Genomic DNA, 19399 nt, shown 5'->3' on the forward strand with positions numbered 1-19399 from the left:
TTATCTCATAGTCACCTTGACTTCACTATGACTTCATATATAATAAGTTAAGTAGGCTTAAATGCATCACAATTTGTCAGTCATACTGGATTTGGCATTCTGTACTGGAGCTAAAACAGCAACTGCTTTCTTTACCAGTCTGCAAAGTGAGCAAGCAGCTGTGTGGTACTCAGCGGCCAGCTGGGGTTAAACCACAACAGCCTTCATCTAGGAATCAGAGTGTTTTGAGATGTGTAGGTAGGTAACAATCTCTAGGCATGATTCAGGCTGTGAATGTTAACATACAACATAGGTCAGGAAAATATATTTCTTGTTATTGCTTTGTAATAAATTAATACCAGAGTACATCAAATACCAAGTCATATCTCCAAGTGTTATGCAGCTTTGGTGTCTTGCATGAATCACTACCTGCTTTCTCTGATTTCTCTTTAAATTTGTCTTCCTCTACACTTCTTCTAGGAAATAGGTGTTTCTGACATTCTTAGAAAACCTAACTGATCCAATTTCTCATGTTTTTCTCCCTTTTCCCATCAGTATAACACCATGCTGCTTTGTTTTTTGGTTTCTCCAAAAGATTTCTTAATGCTACTCTTCCTCCTTCTGATATTCTTCCTCAGATTTTCATTCCAACTGGTGCATGTACATTTAAAATAATGTCATAACTTTGTGACTCTAACTCTAAAAGTTCCCAAGCTAAAACAAAACAAACAGAAGACACGTAATATATTCTGAACTCATCTGTCCCTCTTTCCCAAGTCACTATTTTACTGTGATATGACTTTTAGGATTAGATTCCTTCGACTAAATTCCTATTCTCTTCATCTCCTTAGAACCAAACAGTTAATAGCAACACTTTTTTCCTGGTAAAATTCCTGAGTTCTTCATAAAACTTCCTAGCTTTATCCAAAATGTACATGCAAAACAATTCATCCTTGTTCATGTAATTGTTAGCATTCTTGAAATATCAAGTCTTCCCTCCACCTTTCCTTCTCTACAGTAATTTCGGTGTAGATGATTATTAGGCCTTACATTAACTTCAGGTATTTTTACGTTGCAGGGCTGAGCAAAGAAAGATCTTAAATGAATCAACCTCCTGGCAGTGATATACTGGGAGATTACTTATCCCATGTTTATCTTACCAAAAGGAAGTAGCTTTCTCTGACAACACTAAACTCAAAACAAAACTAAAAGATACTTATAATGTTTTAAGTGCACTAGATTCTCCTCAGTATTTATGTTTCACCCTGATCAGCACTAGAGCCTTTATCTTTAGCCATGCCTTCAGTATGAGGACACAACTGTAAAAAAAAGTGTGCTGTGTCTTCAACAGACAACCAAAGCCTCAGATACAGACCCATTTTGTCTAGTTCTCAGACAAAAAGAAGAAGAGGCTTGTTTTTCTAGTAACTCAATTTTTTTTCTAAGGTGCTTCACAATGGAAACTATGGTGCACAATTAAGTAAATTACTGCCTTGTAACAAAAGTTGATTGAATTAGCATACATGTTCGTGAAAAAGACAAACAAATTCATAGTTGCACACAGAAAAACACAGACATATGCAATGTATCAGGTTCAAACTTAACCCAAATCAAAGGTTTTCCAGCTTTATTTAGTGTCATTGATTATTTTTAGTACTACACTTAACCCCATGTACATTGGCGAAACAGCATGACAAAAAATGCAAAATTGCTTTTAAAAAATCATCTTACTTGTGAGTTATACATGCTTCTTGTGCAATGTCTCAAAAGTGTCTACATTAATCCTATACAAAAATGTCTAATTAGAACAAATTTGATAAGCAGCCAGTTATCTACATTAAACATATGTGTTACCATTCTTTGTAAAAATAAACTTATTATTTCTAATTTAAGTCAGAACCATTAGATCAGAAAGCTTACTGAAATACAACTTTCTTCATTACTAAGTAAAATTGGGGATTTCTATTTCAGAAGGGAGCCCACATATCATTTCAAAATAAATGACAGTAATAGATATAATTAGCACTATAAAGTGTTCAAGAGTCTTGAGGAAATGAGTATATTGAGTTTGAATGGACAAGATTACTTCTTAGGTATTGCAAATAGGTATTAAGTATATTAACATTTTAAACAGGCTTACAGAAAAATAGATAGTATAAGAAGCAACACTCTGGGAAATGAATCTAAATAGATTGTGAAACTCTACATTATTAAAGACTGCTTCAAACTGGGTTTCTTCCCTGGATCTTTACACAGTTGTGAAACATTATGTTTCACTGAAAGATCTGTAAGGCAGGGCTTACAGTGACGTTGTTAAATGGATTTTTATATAGAACTCATTATGTGTGACAGAAATAGTTTGACAGCCTAAAAAAGGGGGGCTTTGTTCACCACTTTGCATTATTCTTTGTGACTGCTAGGTTTTAGATATCTACAAACCTTAGTGATTTCCATGGAAAATTTCACTATTTCACTAAAATTTGTATTGTCAGAGTTCGGGGCTAGTGATTCAATATTTGTCCAGCCAATTAGTGGGAATACTAGCCAGTTTAAGCTTTCCAGTAAGAGAGAACAAGAACAAAAAACCCACCCAAAAATAACCAAAGCTGAATGATTTTCAGAGTGTGCTTTGATGGAAAAAACTAAACCCCAAATATCTGAAGGTATGTTTCCATGAGTATGTATGCAGATCATATTGGCATTTGGAAAAAAGACCTTAACCTCACTATTCATTCTTTTGTGCAAATTTTTAAAGAAACTTTTGTGCTTCTTAAATTTTTTTTCTACAGTGACTGAACAGTACTTCTAGAAAAGCCCAAGTGTTTAAAGCTTGGAACAGGTTACATGGGGTTTTGATATAAGTTTTTCAAGAGGTATTGTGGACTATATGAATGTACTGATTGCTTGAATATTTACTTCCCATGTATTTAGCCCATGTACTTTGATTTCAGACTTCTGCCTTAATAAAAATTTAGTTCCTGTTTTATTTCCAGACCTTTATGAACAAAATCCATTACAACACATCATATTTGCTTATACATATTTTCATGATTGTTTACAGTACTTCAAGCAAGATTATTTGGTGAGAAACAGCCATATGCTTTCATTTCACACATATTTTCACACATTGCAAATATTTCCCAGGATGGATTTGCATTATCTCACTTTAAAGGGTCTTGGTACAATTGTGCCACTTAATTCCTTTAAAGCACCTCCTTATTTAGTTATTTAGTTCATTAATTTTGCATAGCAAAATATGGTAGCAGGATTTATGGCAATTGAGATTAGCTATTCTGATTCCAATTTAGTTTTCTATAAAACAAAGCATGGACAAATTACACACAGGCAAATTATGGTTATTGTTATTCCCCTAAGTTTATAGATATTGGTTTGTTCTTTTTGTAGCTCTAGACACACTGAAAACCAATGTGCTCTTCTATGAATTATGGCCTGTTTCCATGATACAGAATTACCCTATTTATTAATTCTTTAGTTTTAGTAACAGATTTTTTTTTTGGCTGGACATACTTATCTGTAATAACCTAATCACATTGGATCTACACCTCCTATTTTCCTAAGTTTCTTAAAAGCATAGAGCAGTATCATCCTCTAGTAAAACAGCGCTCACTTACTATACAGTGTTTTAACTGACAGAAAATTAAGTTGTTTGTTCAGAAATTAAAACCATTTTCACATGTAACTTCAACTCACTTGAAATGAACAATGAAATATTAATAGAAAGAAAAGCTTCAAAATTTTTTTCTTATAAAATGGGAAAAATTTTATTTTACATTTTTCATCAGAGCAGGGGTAGGGTGGAGGAAGCATTTCTGAAGTGAATTTTATGAATCAAATTAACGGACTAATTTTTTTTTATTGAGATGCCCTTAAAACATAAAAGATTTGCCCTCATAATAGGCATAGTTTGGGCATTAGTGTTGAAATTCTCACGTTTGGGTCAAACTGGAAGGTTAGGGATCCTTTGTCTGCTCCTCAAGTGTATGATTTACACTTTATACCAGTAAGCTGTATCTCATCTCTGCTTACTAGCTCATCATCCTCAGGATTTCACTTCTGACTATATGGATATTTTGACTCATTTATCTACTGTGTTCTCCAGTTTTTCTCACCGAGATTTTCAGTAGAACTTCTCACCTCTGTGCCTGTTTTAAAAAAACTGAATTAAATTGGTTCCCAGACTGATCACTGAGAAACTTTGATACCAAGAGCATAGTTTTGGTTTGTTTCATTTTTCTCCCCCATTCATTCAAATTGTCAGAGTTGTAACTGCATGCCTGTATGCTTCCTGGACCAGCCACACAGCTACAGCGCTTTCCCAGTCTCAACATACACTTGGTTTTTAATGAACGCTGTGTTTGTTTTGCAATTGTTATTCTAATGAATAAATTAACCTGTTAATACACCAGTTGACACTTATTTACATTTCAGAGTTCTTATGACAGACCTTCTTCTGCAATTAAACTAAGGTCAAAGACACAACTTGTGTATAGTTGCTAACACAATAGCAATACCTAAGTCCAAGCCCTGGGAGAATCCTCTAACGATCTAAGCTCTTGTTCCTAATTCAATCTTCAACCAACAATTGAAACTGTAGGATTAGAAAATGAATTTCAGAGCAATTACCTTTGAGAAACTGTTACAATAGAAGATTGGTGAATAGAAGTCTCAGAAGTAGCAGCGAATTTTACTCTTTCTACAATTTGACTGAAATGTATTAAATAATAATCTCTGCATATTGAGAGATGAACAATTGGAATGATACTCTTCTAAAATAGTCATGTTAGAAGTGAGAAGTCTTTAGAAACCCCTTGACAGTGACAATTTTGGTGAACTAACATAAATACAATAAAGCTTTGCTGTTAATTTAAATATAATTTCTTTCTATTCTTTGCTGATTAAAGAAGACTAAGAAATTTTCATAACTTTAGTGACTACTATTAAGTCATCAGCACTAGAAGAACCAACAGTTATTAGGAGCTACTTATTATTACAGAGAGCAGAATCCAGCAATAGCCATAAGCCAACAATCCTGCTGTGTGGTTACTTTATAAAGAGTAGACATACAATACTTGAGAACATATTCTTATAACAGATTAATCTAGATGTGCAGTAGTTGATTTGACAGAATAATTTGTTTCAGAACATTTGTACCACTGGAAGATTATTATTTCTTAAATGTTCTCTAAGTCTCTGTGCGTTCAAGTATGTTACTCAAGAGACAAAATATTCTATGTTTGGTCTGGCTGAATATTGTTTAAATTTTAAATTGATATTTGGCCTGACTAGGAATGGACTTCACTGGCACTGTAAACGTAAAATTCTTTACTTGCAATTACTATACCAATGGTCATCCTCTAAATTATTAAAAGGAAATATAAATCCAATGCACAAAATGTGTGGGGTTTTTCCAATGCAGTAGGATTTTGTATTCTTCTAAATAGAGGACCTTTTAAAATATTAGTACTGCTAAAGTAACTGGAAGGATACTTCAGAAAACCAACCATCAGTCTTCTCTTGTGCCTTGTACAGGCTCAATATCCTTGAAATTGCCACTCTATGGCTGTCTAATCTCAAACCAACCTAAGCCAAATATATCCCTGTATTTCCAGTAAAAAGTCTTCATTCATAGGTTTACTTGTGACCTTACTAATCCAGTGGTTCTCTAAGTGAGAAGAATTCCCTAGCTACATGAAATCTGTGCTTCTTTTCATGTTATTTTATTAAAGGATTCCAAAAATCATGAAAAAGCAAATTGCGTATTTGATTCACCCACTAATAAGACCACCACATTTTTAACAGCTTTTTACTAGTCAAGATAAATTAAATGTCCAGAATGCAATGCAGATGATGTTTAGCATATTATCCTATACTGTAAGAGGAAACACTAGGGTTTTTCAAGCAATCAATAACTTGAACTCCCATATCCTCTCTTATTGATACAACTCCCTGGGTACTACTTCACCTACATCTTTCCTGGGGAGTAATCCATCATGACAGTTCTAGATACATAGAATATAGATGTAGAATCATAGAATAATTAAGGTTGGAAAAGATCTCTAAGATCATCCACTCCAACCCGTAACCTAGCATTGCCATATTCACCTTGTCTCCAGTCTAAACCTCCCGTAGCACAATGAAATCTGTTTCCTCTCTCTCTCTGCTACCGGTTACCTGGAAGAAAAGACCAACCCTGACCTCACTACAACCTCCTTTCATTTAGTTGTAGAGAGCAATAAGGTCTCCCTTGAGCCTCCCTTTCTCAGACTAAACAACTCCAGATCCCCCAGCTCTCCTCAGACTTGTGTTCCAGGCCCTCACTAGCTTTATTGCTCTTCTCTGGACACACTCCAGCACCTTAAAGTCTTTTCTGAGGGGTCCAGAATTGGACACTGTAGTCAAGGTGCAGCCTCACCACTGCTGAGTCCAGTGGGATGATCACTGCCCTAATTCTGCTGGCCACACTATTTCTGATAAAAGCCGGGATGCCATTGATCTTCTTGGCCACCTGGGCACACTGCTGGCTCACATTCAGCCAGTTGTCTGACAGAACTCCCAGGTGCTTTTCTGACAGGCAGTTTTCCAGCCACTCTTCTCCAAGCCTGTAGTACTTCACAGTGTTGTTGATATCCAAGTGCAGAACGCAACACTTCGTCTTGTTGAACCTCACACAGCTGGTGCGGCATAAATCAATCCTGTACAGATCCCTCTGCAGAGCTTCTCTACCCTCTACCAGATCAACACTCTGCCAGTCTGGAGTCATCCACAAACTGACTGAGGGTGCACTAAATCCCCTTGCCAAGGTTGTCAGTGAAGATATTAAACAGGATTGGCCCCAGCACTCTGCCCTGGAAAACACCACTCATGACCGGCTGCCAGCTGGATGTAATTCCATTCACCACCACTCTCTGGGCTCAGCCATCCAGGCAGTTTTTAAGCCAGCTTCAAGTGCACCTGTTCAAGCCATGGGAAGCCAGTTTCTCCAGGAGAAGGTTGTAGGATGCCTATAGAATAGGTATGAAATGTACTTTAATAGGACATTTGTAATCCATCTTCCTGTCCAACGCAGAACTAACACAACTAAAAAGTCTGCTATTCTAATAAATCAAGCCTGCAAATGAGAGGGACTCAATTGTGGATAATAACATGCTAAAGGGAATAGTGGCATAGTACAAAGTAGCAAAAGTCAGTGTCATGACACCATGAAAGTTGCCCATCTTCAGTTGTGCAAAACTACCTAGAGATTCTAGCAAAAACCTGCTGTGTGTAATGACATTATATGGGCAGTTCTCACCATCTTGAAGCCTAAGTGAGCTACGAGAGCTAAAGAAATACCCTGTTTGTTTCTGTCCACTAAAGTTGTAGTGGCAAATATTACAGAAGCTCTATATATGCAGCTTTCTGGCTGCAAACAATTTTTACAAAAAGTTTTAACTACAGCTTTGTGCTTTAGTTCAGATACATGGAAAGCTGAAGTGGATACAACTGATTCAGACCATGCTCAGCATCCTTCCTAGCCATCCAGATATCACTTTGTCAAAGAGGTTAAGTAATGGAACCAAGAAAATTATTCAAACTTCTTTCAAAGATATTGCATGTGTCTCAAACTGAAGTGGAGCAAAAATTGTTTCACATATCAGCAACAACTATTGGTAACCACCACTGTAGAACCTGATGATTAAGCACTGTTACTGTGTAAGCAACTGTAGAGATGTCCTGGAACATACAGGATAACTTTACCAATGGAAAGTTTAAAATCTTTGCCTGTCTTCTGTGGATGACTCCAGAATTAAAAGACAAATGACAAATGTTTTGAGGACCTATATATTAAATTTATGTGCCTAATATTGGTGTTTGAGGACTAGCATCTTTTGTAGATTTAGCCATTAGTCTTGAAGCTTACAGAGATAAATTCAACTCTGAGGTATAAAATAGCAACTCTATTGGAATAACAGAAGAGAAATGGATTTTCTGGATGTACTTGGGACACAATCAGTAATTTTCAGAGCTATCTAGAGTGCAAGTGCTTTTTTACTACAAACAGTTATCCCACTCAAAACCTGCAAATAAACCAATGTAATAGTAAATTGCACTTTTCTTTAATGTAACATATCAAAGTTTTATTTAGAAAAACTGTTGAAGTAAATCTAAATTGCCTGATCTGAAATTGTGATACAGTTGATAGCTTTCTTTAAATTTTACTCAGCTTTTTATTTTCCCCTGAATACATTCACTAAAGATAAACCATTAAATATTCAAGTTCATGATTCTATGAAAAGACTTGTTCACTGAAGACTGTATTTCTTCATTGAAATCAGTTATTATATGAGCTCAGACTGATATTATTGAACCTTCCCTTCGCTTTCAGAAAGGTTTCATTCTGTTAATTAAATCATTAATAATTTTTATCCAAATTTCAGTTGATGTATTTATATTTTAATGAAATAACATCATCTTTTTTTCTTAACATTATATTAAAAAAAGGAAAATATCGTATGTAGTTCTTTTGATTGCTACAGATTATATTAAGCACCACTTTTTCAGTTAACAAAAAGAACAAAAACAAAACATCCAAAAGCAACAAACAAACAAAAACCAAACAAAAACCAAAACAAAAAACAAACACCAAGGTGCCAGCTAACAAATTACGGGTAATTAACAAAAGTCAGTCTCTTAGAGTACTCAGAATATGGGTAGCCTTTTTTTGTTACACAATGTGACTGCAGATTCTAAAAGTGTTATATTTGCCATGACTGACTAAACTAACAGGTATAAACGTCCACCAACATAAGAAAAGTAGGATCAAAAGGTTGGGAAAAGAAAAACATACAGATAGGAGTCATATTTTGATGCTAAGAGTATCTATGACCATAATTTTTTCTGGATCTAAAGCTATGGTTCATATACCAAGGTGTGACAATCAAGATGCTTTCGTTTTAATAAAAACAAAGAAGACCCCAAGTAACTTTCAAAGGAATCTTATTCTACTTTTATATATTTCCTTTAAAAAAAATGATAGAGTAAAATGACAGTTTTTGTAGATCAAAACACTGTCTTACTTCTAGCTTCCCTACTTCCCTGCATCCTGTAATTTTGAGAGAATTTCAAGTTCTTAGTTCCACTACACTGACCATATGGTTGAACCAATGAAAGAGGAGCAATCTGGCCAGAGATACAGCCTACAAAATATAAAAAAATACAGGATTTAAGGTTATTCATTTTAATTCCAAAAGCCTGTTTACTTCACTTATATTCATATCCCATAATTTTAATATGCATAAAGTAGCATTACTGTCATTGTTTAGGAAAAAAATTATGCATGCAAATAAAAACATTTATCCACTATTCAGTAGTACTCAGTTGTTGAAATGTGTTAAACTGACATGAATTTCAATTCCACTTGATGGAATTGTAGTTCAGCAATACTTTTTTTTCATGTTTTAATATGTTTGCTATACCATTAGAATAAATTTCACATATTTTGATAACTAGTCACCAATACATGAGAAAATAACAAAAAAAACCCAAACTGAATAGACATAATTCAAAGTGTTTTTTATCAATTTACACAAATAATTTGATTACCAATATTTAACAGAAAACCAGCTTGATCCAGAGCCATCTTATTCTTCAAGACAGACTGAAAAGAACATATTGACATTTCCAAGAACTTTAAAGAAATAACACTGGGCTATAGACCAATGTGTGCATTGAAAATGGAGTTGTTTAGACATTGATCTCTTCAAAATGGACCCAGATTTCCAAATAAATTTGACTTTTACCATCATATTTTGAGAAACATGTAATCGAACAACTTCCACTGAGATTTGTTTAATTTTTTATGAGGGTAGCAATAAGCTCAAATAGATATTTATGCACATTCTCACCTTTTTCATTTGCATATGCATGAATTTAAATATTACTCAGTAGGGGAAAACTTCTAATATTATTACTGAAAGAATAAAAAAGAGTTTTACATAAACATATTGAATGGACAAGGGAATATGCCATAATTAATCACAGTTTTACTTTCCTATGGCAATGGTTGTCCCTGTATGCTACTTATCTTTTAAGCTCTCCAATTAACAGCAACAGTATTCAGGATATGGTGTTTTGGTCAGAGGTTAAAAATGCAAAATAATTCATTGGATCTTTGATCTGTTTCTAAGCACTTGTTCTAAGTTTATTGTGCCCTTGAGGTTGAGCCATAGTAGAGCACACCCAGCAAACATTCTCAAATCCGTTTCATCTTTCTGGGATTATTTCGAGAGCAAAAAACCAGAACAGATGTCAGAGGGTTTTATGTTTTCCCCCATGTTCCCCTAGACGTTGTTTTTCCTTTGCTGACAAAACACTTAAAAATTGGAAAGTGTATTGTTTTGGAAAACAGGAATTGTCATTAACCTTTTAATTTCCCTCGATGGAATGTATAATGCATAACCACTATGACATTTACGTGGCCTTATGTTTCAGTCTTATGTCTTCACACATCTCCTTCTACAGTTTCTGTCACATCAGACAAGACAGCCCTGGGTAGTTGTCACTCATAAAATTACTCTTAAGACACAAAGATTCTATTTCATGAAACTAGCTGTATCCAACAAACATTTCTTCCCTCTCCCCCCTTCTAATATGATACATTACTTCTTCCTCCAGCTAGAACCATAGACTACCGATGAATATTTGAAGGAATTAAAGAAATTAGCCTGGGACATCAAGTAGAATAATAATATTTAGTTTTAAAAAAACATCATTGTTCAGTTTTAGGATCTATTCTAGGGTTTTTATGATTTTCTGTCTGTCCTTTCTCTCTTTGTATTCTTCTATCAAATTCAATTCTGTGATGAGTGCCAGATAAACTCAAAAAAAGCTGGAAAAGCTCAACTCATCATTTCTCCAAATCTGCTTTGCAGTTCACATATTAGAAATTTCAGGATGCTTATTTTTATTATTTTGGAAGATACAAGAGGTTATGCTGACCTCTAGAATCTTAAACTTCATTCAAAATCAAGTTACTTACATAATTTTTATTTAAAATTCTTACAACTTTCAGCACGTTTACTGATATGTCTACTGCATCTTTTGTGGAAACAAAATGTTTACATCTAAATGAATAATGATATTGATTTTTTTTAACCCTTTTCATAACCTTAAGCCATTAGACCGTGGGGAAAAAAAAATCAATAAACAGAAAGAAGTCTGCATAAAAAATACAGGCTGAAAGTGAATGTTTTACTTCTCCCTATGAACATGCTGTGTCTGTCATTTTTTAATGCTTTATGGTCCCTCATCCTCAGAGAAAACCACGCTCCTTCACCCTTTGTACACTTACTCTTAGTCTTTCCCATACCCATTTTTTCCATTTACTATTCTTCAGTTCAGACATCCTTTGCTTACTGATCACTTGACAGGAAATAAACCTATTCCACTGACCTTCTCTCTCATACAAAAATACACAGGTAACATTTTTATGTGAACAGATGTGTAACATCTCAAATACGTGTTGACCTTCAGAGACCTTCAAAGGACAATGCTCTAAATGAAATCCCACATTAGCATAATATCAAAAACACTTGAACAGTCAAGGGGTTTCCAAACTCTTTATCAATTCTCAGTCCACTCAGATCTTTAATTATATGAGACAAATGTAAAAAGAGAAAAATAAAAATAAAAGAAAAAAACCCCAGTGTTTCTTAGAACTTTAATAGCTCAATATCTAGTATCTAATTATTACATCTAAATTATAAAGAGGAAAAATCAAACATAAAAAACCCCAAACCAAAACAAAACAGAAAACCACAGAAATATTCTAAAAAATCTGTAAGAAGAAGAGCGACAAGTGGATATGCTCTTTATATGCTCTTTTACTATCCTAGACCTATTACCCTTTCAAGTTTAATGGTGTTAATTGATCTTGAGTTAAAAGACACATGAAAGACTTAGATCCTTGAGTAAAGTATAACTGTAACTCACATTCAAGGCTTCTCTGTTGTCCTCAATCATATAGGATAACAATAAATATTAATTTCAGCAAGTTAAAATAATAGCAACCTTTGTCCTGAAGAGATTAATGGTTTATAACAGCTAGGGAGACAGATATGAACAATTTTTTTTTTGAAAAGTAAACTTAATGCAAAGCTGGTCCTTATCAAATAATTCCAGGGATTTCCAGATTTTTCTTGGCTCCTTCTTAATGTGACTTTGTACACTGGGAAGTGGTAACAAATGAATTACTGCATCTTTAGGAAATAATCAGCACTGCATACATCAAGGTAGGAACTAGAAAATTCATGACCTAAGCATGCTTCTTCATTTCTTATAGTCTCAACAGTAGTCTTCCTGAATTAACACAGAAACTGAAGATATAGTGAAGTATCTCTGTAAGATTTAATCTTTATTTTTCCAAGGTGGCATCTGTTTAACAAGACTCCTTGTTGTAGGTGGGGGTTTTGCTTCAATTCCAAATATAAGGTTCCAACCCAGTTTCATCAAAGAAAGAACGTACTATAGTGTTTACTATTAACAGTAATGTATTAAAGTATCTAGTATGTATGTACATGGTTCACTTACAGCTAACACCCATTTTGGATCTGATTTTCAGAAATGTGAAGATGTATTTCAACACTTTCATAAAACAATTTTTTTGTTACTCTGTTTGGTATTTGTAGCAAAAGCAACAATGAACTTGGGTATCTTTTGTTCCTTTGGGGTTTGTTTCTACTTTTAGTGCTGCAAAATTGAATGGGGAATCAAAACATAACTCTATTCTTTTTCAGATACCATGCTAGTTTTCCAGAAGGTTTGATAGAAAACTAAAATTTATTTTGAAAGTCTTATGCCATATGGTTAACATTCAGAAAACTCCTAACAAATGCACTTCTTAAACCTCTGTTCTTTATTAGTAGCATATTCTTCTTTTTTCCATAGTGTAAGGAGGTAGCTGCTTAGTCTGTTGGGAGTTTTTTTGTAAATGTATATGCCTACATATGCATAAGGCAGTAGAGAGTTTTCAGAATAAAAATGCATTGATATTTTAAATATTTTTTGTCTAAAAGTCATACTGTGTTCTTAAAGACCATTTACACACACTTGTATTTCATAACTGTTTTACCACATCAGATTTTCTTTGCAAATTGTTAAAACTCGAAGCCCTTTATGTCCTGCCAAAAACTGCTGCAGTAATCACCACACTGGCGTGTTATGAAATTCTCTCAAAATAAGACAACCTTTACTCTGAACAGAGTTTCTTTACCGGTGAATAACAGTTTTATTTTTAGGCTTTTGACACTACAAAGTTCTTGTAACCTTCTAAACAATTTTTTCTTTTGTACTCTGGCAAAGAGACTCTCATTCATTCCCCACATGCCTGATCTATCAACCTAACCTACTGCCATTCTGATCCAAATATACTCACACTGTGAGGGCTAATCCCCTCCTCAGTAGTTCAACTTCTCCTGCAGGCAGTAGCACCCTCTGTGGAGAGGTAAAAAGACTCTGCCTCCTTACCCACTCCCCTGGGACTCTGGGCACGCTGAGTTCATATGTATGGTGTGATACACAGAAACTCAATGACATGCTTCCCATTGCTTTCAGCCTTGCATTTTCCTCCTTTCCCTGTACACAGAGATAACAGCTTTGATGAACTCTGCTGAGGTACCAGATGACTGGGGAAGTGCTCCCACAGTCAGACATCAATACAGCTGAATGCAGACTTGCCTCCTTATACCCTGTGGTGGCTTGTGAACAGAGCTGAGAATGTGTACTGTGCACAAATTGGGCTTGTCTCCCCAGCTGCTGTCATCAGAGCATAATATTTAACCTTTTGAGGAACTCTAGAGACGTTCACATACATTTGGTCTAACAGTTTTGCACGATACAATAATCAATCCTTTACTGACAAATCAGCATAACTCTATTTTACCAAACTAATTTATATGTGTTTGAAATCTGAGTATTACAAAATACAAGGTGGAGATTTGAGTATTTATGAGCCTATTCATGATCACAGTGACATCTTGTCATTTTTTTCTCAGAAAAAATAAGTAATAGAGGTCAGCTTCAGCCAGTCAAAGCAGTGCTTTTCTGTCTTGTTTTTACTGACAGCAGTTGCTTGTCAAGGCAAACAAATTCATGATCTGTAACTCTTCCTGCTGTTAACATTTCAACAGCAATAGAACTTTTCCACTTCAAGTGTTTTCTTACTGGACTTTAGTCTTGTTACTTGTCTGGGTTCAAGATTTGTTTAGAATTGGGATGAAGGTTTCATTGGTTTGATATCTGAGTTTAAACAAAGTAGTCTGATTCTGAATAACATAGCAGCCCACTCATGCTTTGTAGGCAGAGTATTTCTTTCCATATATTCTGTGCACACACATTCAAATATAAGATAACCTTCATATTAAAGAATTTTAAAACCTCCAGAAAGCTTAAATATGAACAGTAAGGTGTGAACAGGTTTTTTAAATAAAATCCTTATCAATTTTAGGAAATGAAGGAGAAAACTCTTTGAGCCCCTCCCTCCCCACTGCAAAATTATCCTTCTTTCAGAAATTGATTCTCTAGTTATGCATGAAGAGAATACAGTAGTTGTATTTTCAAAGATGTTCCAGGAATATGCTATCAATAAAATTACAAAAAATCTTCTTAAGAATCTATACTCAGAAGTCTCATATATCTCTTTGCAACTGCAAAGACTGCTTTGAAGCACCCTCCCAGTTCTTAAGGTATGAAGATGAAGGATGTGTTGGCAAGTTAGTGTTAAACAGGTGAGTGGAGACAGGACAGCTGTGGAGATGGGCTTCCCTACACCATAATTCTTGCCCTTTCCACCTCTTCCAACTGCTCAGGACACACCGTGGAGGCCTAGGTGTATTCCCAGGTCAGACGTATAAGGAGATTGTCCTATTCACCATGAGTTATCAACCCAGGAGATCTGTTTGGCATTGCTTCAGGATCTGGCCTGAATATTAGTTTCACTCAGCTCTCCATCACTTCCAGGTTCAGAAATTCTAGGGTCTGACTTAAATGATTCCTTTCTGCAAATAACTGGCCTAGAAATCTTCAGTACACAATAAGATGACTTACAAGTATTTTATGAAGGTGAAAAAGCCACAGTCTTGATGAATCAGGCTGTGAGGCTGAGGGCAGTGAGAATGCAGAGCACTCAAGCCTTTTCCTAGTCACAGGTACTACCCAATAACAAAAATGCTCTATAGCCTTTTTAGCTTCTCCCTGCCCCATAAATTTTTGCACTGTAACAGTGGAAATATTGAGCATTGAGAAGTTTCCAAACAACAAAATCTAACATATTTGGTATTACTATTAGGGGAATCAGAGTGAGGAACTGTGACTAGAATGAATTGTTATGTTTCACTACTAAGAAATATAGGCATCAAAAAGGCAGCACAACATTACCTCTTCTTCATTACACCTAGCCACTTCACATCTTTCTCCAGGTCTGGCATCAGTATTTTGAATTTGAGTTGAAGAATATCTGCAATACAGATTTATTTTTTTTAACATTAAACATTTTTGTAACATTTAAAATCTTTTTTTAACATACTTGTTCATCTGCATACTGACTATGAATTATTATGCCGAAAGATTAATTGTGTGACACTTGAGGCTGATTGTTACTGAATCAACTATTTCCTAGGCTAAGAAGAAGAAAAATAATTATACAAGTTCTGTAGGAGTCATCCTTCTTATAAAACAATTCTGGAAACTAGGAATTTGGCTCTGCAAACTGAATGTGGATTAGAGTACACAATCCAAATGTAGAATAGCTGTTGCTTCTATCACAAGTTATGCACTATGACAGCATCTCCAGGAATGCTATGCCACCCATCTGAAGACATGGTTCTGTGGAAGTGAGATTAACTTCTATAGGAAATCTTGCATATCTCTACTGTTTACAAAACCAGGGGTGCTTGCAAGACTGGCTTGAAATGTAAGCTTGATTCCTAGATTTAGTCTTCCTCTCCTAAACGTAGCTTTTACAGGACTAAATATGTAGCTCAGTTGGTTAGAAAATGGTACTAATAATGCCAAGGTTGCAGGTTTGATCCCTGCATGGGCCATTCACTTCAGAGTTGGACTTGTACTCATTTATCCATGTGGGTCTCTTCCAACTCAGATTGTTCTGTGATTCTGCAGCTCCGAAGAAATCAGAAGTAAATGCTGGTGCAGTCAACTGGTAAAATCCTATGATGGGAAAATTATTTAACACGAGCTTGCCAGAGATACCATATGTTCATTGGCTTTCACAGAGAGAGTTAAAGGTCTTTATTTTGTTAAACAGCTAATGACTAAAAAAATAATCTGACAACACCTAATATTTGCAGAAATAGATGCATTTGTTGCAAGTATAATGACTAGTAAACAAACTTGCAAATTTGAGTGTAAAATGGGTAAAGAACATAGACAAACCAACAAGTCCCAGGAAAACACTAGTGAACACTGGAATGCCTCCTGATAAAAACAAGGTTATTGAGCCTGACATATGTAGAGGGCAGACAAAGGTACTGAAAGATAAAGGAGTTAGAGAAAAACATACTGCTTAGCTTTTGAAACTTCCCTAACTGCACTGTGTGAGACTGGAAGACTGAACTACAGCAAAACGAATGTGAATACGATCAAAACTTCAGCCTGTGAGGACTATCTTTTAATTGTAAGAGTTACTTTTTAACGAGCTGAGAACACTCAAATAAGGCTACTACTGCCTTTATAAATGAATTAAAACTGATCCTTTACTCTTACTTTTCCTTTGCACTACCTAAATTTTTTTTGACAATTAGATCATGCATTTTTTATAACTTCTTAACCAACTAAGATAGGGAAATTTATTTTAATTCCTATATATTACTTTTAGTGAAGAAACTGACATAGACTAACAGCAAGACTTAGATGTGTCTTAAAGTTTTATTTTTCCCTCTGTTCAAACAGTTAATGTCCAGCATTACTAAGGGAACCTTAGACAATTAAGATGCAAAGCAATATTGTGTCCCTTTTCTTTGATTCTAGACATGAGTAAGTCTAAAAGATGTCAAAAATATGAAATTATACATAAATATTAAATCAAGACATTCATTTGTATATGCTGCAATATAGGGTATGAAGTTTCAGTGCTCCAGAAATCTCTATATATTCTCACATTCAGCTAGCATTTGGAAATATTTCCTGGCTAAAATGAAGACTTTTGAGATACAATTTTCAGAGGGAATATAAATGTCAATACAGGAGTGCTCTGGGAGAACAGACTGACCTTGAGGTATAGCATTCCCTACTTAAACACAGATATTTTCTTTCCTTGTTGGCTGTTCAGATGAGGTTGCCAGACCTCATCTTGTAGCTGCAATCTTGCAATGCCTTTGCAGAAAAACTTGGTTCAGATTTATTTTGTTTAGAGAGAAGAATTAATGTGAAGGCTTTCTCTCACCATTTTATGCTATGCAAGAATTTAGATAGTAAGACTAATAATAGTTAGACAGTACCAGTGGCATGAAATTCAGTGCTACAAACTCAGAAGCACATGCAAGAGTAGAGTGGAGCCACAGAGTTCAAATATGCTTTCTTATCCTATGTCTATTTAGTTAATATTCCAGTTACACTAGAAATTATGCAATGTAGTAATAGCACTCACAGCACACTCTTAAAATCTTTCTTCATCCTCTTTTCAAGGCAAACATAGATTTCATTGCATCTCTTTGAGCACATTTTAAAAATTATACAAGGTGCTTTATGTAGTCCAGAAACATTTAGAGAATACCAATGCACAGTAGACATTAAGGAAAACAAATTAAGTTTACATATGATACACATTTACGCCTTGAATTATGTGCTTCAATATCAATAACAACATCAAGACACAGGCTTTTCCTCCCAGTTAACTAATTAACAAAAAAAAATTCATTACTGAAAGGCAGAATTAATATTAGGTGATTATTTACCTAGACTAAAATTTTCATGATTTCTTCTATGCTGGTAGTGAATAATTCACATTTTTGAAGTACAAGCACTATCCAACAATCCTACAGAAAATAAGTTAGAAGTAATATGCACATAAAAAGATCAAACCTGAGCTTTCAGACATTTCACAGAATATTTTTCCTTGAAACTGAGGTGTTTTTAAAGTTCAGAGTTTCATGAAAGGTAATCTTTGGCTAAAATCAATGTACCAGCAAGATAAAAGGTTCAACAGTATGACTGCAGTGATCAAAGCTTTTCAAAAGAATGATCCACTCTTTTAAAACCACATCCCAGGCAACAAGTCCTTATTGGTTTGTACCAAAGGTAGAAATGATGAAACTCTGTAAATCCACAAGAAATATAGCACTTACATTTTACTGCATTGGGTGCTTTAGAAGTGACAATGACTTGACAAAAACCAGGTTATTTTATATACACTGTAAAAAAACCCAGGCAATAATGAGTACAACTAGTAGTAAAAAATAGTTTAAGAAAACAGGGCTATTGCAAAGTCCTATTGCAAATTCCACAACCTTCTACTGTTGTAGAAAAAAAAGTTTCAAGTAAGTAGGTTGATATGCTCAACTGTGAGAAAGCAACATGTTTTGCCCCCTTCTTGAGTAGCAAAAACATAAAGCTGGCATGTAACTGCAGGAACAGTAGAATGGTGAAAATCCTTACTTAAACTCACATGCTATGAATAGTAGAAAAGAAGGCAGAAGATGACTGGTTAAGTACCACATTTTTTGTGTGAACATTTTTACAAGCTTTGTGTTTGTCTCAGAGGTCATTAGCAACTCAGATTAATTATCTGATACATTCTTCTGTGAGTCACATGGGATGATGAGGTAGCATCAATTCCTTTTCAATCCCTGAACAGGTATCTGTATCCAAGAAAGCTCATCAGAATTAATATTAATTGGCCTTTTTGTTGCTAGGCTCAGTCATGAGAAGAAAAACTTAAATTACCCCATTTAAAAAAAGGAAACACTGATTACGAGAACTGGCCTCCAAGCAAAAGGATCAAGCCATATTTGCATAGAAATGTTGGAAAACTTTGTAACTTTTAACTAAGACTTCTATTGGTTTAGAGAGATACATGTTTTACACTAGGAGATCTATTTTTCAGAGTCTAAAGTGAAACAGCCCTCTCCTCAGAGCTGTAATTGGTCACACTGGATGTCTCCTCTAGTGCAGGAGGGTTGGGAATCTCACAGCTTCTTTCCATTTGCTGACTGAAGGGGCAGGCTGGCTATGTTTTTCAGGGACTAATATTTCTGAGGTTAGTAAGCAAAAAGGATTTTCATGCCTGATGAAAAAAAGTGGTGAGGGAGAGGAAAGGGATATCATCCTTACATCACAAAAGCTTGACTGCTACCAAGCTGATGAAGGCATGGAACATACCAAAATCAAAACGAGATTAGTTAATGGTCAT

The sequence above is a fragment of the Myiozetetes cayanensis genome, unplaced genomic scaffold (assembly GCF_022539395.1).
Source record: "Myiozetetes cayanensis isolate MyiCay16 unplaced genomic scaffold, myiCay2020 scf7, whole genome shotgun sequence".
NCBI lineage: Eukaryota > Metazoa > Chordata > Aves > Passeriformes > Tyrannidae > Myiozetetes > Myiozetetes cayanensis.